The sequence below is a fragment of the Morus notabilis genome, unplaced genomic scaffold (genome assembly GCF_000414095.1).
Source record: "Morus notabilis unplaced genomic scaffold, ASM41409v2 Scaffold99, whole genome shotgun sequence".
Classification (NCBI taxonomy): domain Eukaryota; kingdom Viridiplantae; phylum Streptophyta; class Magnoliopsida; order Rosales; family Moraceae; genus Morus; species Morus notabilis.
The window spans coordinates 1,361,476-1,363,763 of NW_010362482.1; positions in this window are offsets into that span (position 1 = coordinate 1,361,476).

Genomic DNA, 2,288 nt, shown 5'->3' on the forward strand with positions numbered 1-2,288 from the left:
AAACTTTTCAACCACATGAACTTATAAAGTCAAACATATTTTATTTATTTATTATTATTATTATTATTATTATTATTATTACTATAATTTTGCTGAGATTTGAGTTAAAATTATTTAGTTTAAAATACTGTTTTTGTTATAACTTTTTTTCTTACAAGAATTTCAACAAATTTAATTTTTCTGTGAAAGTAACTTAAAACATTATTGTAACAAAACTTGATTATATTATTACAGATAAGTATTATGACTAATTGATTATATTTCTCACTCTTCATGCCTCGGCCCTTAAAAAAAAAAAACAAAAAAAAAAAACCCAATTAAAACCCATCATTTCATATTTTATTTATTAAAGAAAAAATTGTTATAGCATCTCTAATGCAATATTAAATTAATATATTAACATTAAATTTTAGTGTTTGAGTAGAAAAATCACACATAAATGCAATGTTATTTTTTTTTACTAAATTTATTATATGTTATACCAAATATAACATATGATAAATTTGATAATTAATTGTTATTATTTAACCATGGCAACATCTACATTTTTATTTTAAAATTTTTTACTACTTCCCAACTTAATGATTAGTTATTGCAAAACATAAATTTAGCTTTTGAAATCACATTTTGCATTTAAATATAAATAAAAAGGGTAATTGGCACAGATGGTCCTCAATCTCTTTAGTAGATGACAACTTAGTCCTCAACTTTTTTTTATTAAACGACCTCAACCTCTTTAAACAGGTGACAAGTTGATCCTTTCTGTCAAGATCCGTCTAAATCCTAACGGGAGAAGCCCACGTGACTCCTTAAACTTGGGGTATATGTGTAAAAACACATCTTTGGTTGATTTGAGGGTGGTTTATATGGTAGAAGAAAGATAATTTAGGGTTGACATTAAGGGTAATTGTTCTGTAAGTGTAAAAAACTAGGGTTCTTGAAATTTTTTCAAATTGGGGCCGCAATGGAAGAAACCCTGTAAGATTCAGAAACCCACAAGGTGATGACTTCTTGGACAGACTTCAACCATGGGAGCAGATTTTATGGGTGCCATTTATATGGAGTAAGCTTTAATTTTGGGTTATTCAGTTGTTTACAATATGAAATTTTTTATTTGTGTTTGAATTTCCTTTCTTCTCTACTCTTTAATAGCATGATGGATGTCGGCCAGACCCACCTATGTGTAGAAGATCAAAGATGATCATACCTAAGTTGCTAAGAAGGGTTAATGATTTGAAGGCTCAGCTTGAGGAAATGTAGAATACCCACCTTGTTTGTAAGCTGAAATTGTGAAACATTTGTGGGAATGTAATGTATTTTTTTTTTGAATTTGGCCGGTCTCTTCTGTAACATATTGGGCCATCTAAAGTAGATTTTGTGTTGAAGAACCTAAAATGTGTGCTATTAGGGATCAAACTGTTAGATTGGGGACCAATGTGTCACCATATAAATAATTGGGGACTGAATTAGTACATACTAAATAGTTTAGAGACCAACGTGGGTTTGCACTAATTCTTAACCTCATGGCAATTTCGTCATTCCATCGTAAATAGATGACACACGAGGAGTCACGTGGGCTCCTATTAGGATTTAGACGAATTTTGACGGAAAGAACCAACTTGTCACTTGTTTAAGGAAGTTAGGGTCGTTTAATAAAAAAAATTAAGAACTAAATTATCACTTATTAAAAAAGTTGGAGACCACTCGTGCCAATTACCTAAGTAAAAATAACATTTTAAACACGTCATTATCATAGGTCCCATTTATTTTACTGATTCGAATTTAAAATTTAAAATTTATTACAGTAAAAAACTATAAAAAATAATTACATCTAACTTTTTACTACAATAAAAAACTTTCATAAAAAATTACATCTCAAACTCAAATTAACAAACAATATCATAACTTTTTTTCCCCCGCAAATGTGCAATTGGTATCATCCTTTACATTGGCTTAGTTTGTTAGTGTTATATATTTTGGAAAAATTACTTTTAGCTGTGCTGAAGAAAGAAACAGCTGTTACAAAAAGCAGCTGAGTGTTTGGTAAATTATAATTATAGTAGCTGTGCTGATTCTAAAATCAGTGTAATAGTGTTTGATAAATTATGAGGTTGAATTGCTGTAGATAGTTAAAAATTACAACTATATTATATTATAATATAATATAACATAAATAATTACAATATAATATATATTTATTATTATATTTAATATAATACAAAAACTATTATTATATAATTATGATATATAATATAATAATATTATTAAAATCATGACTGAAATAATTA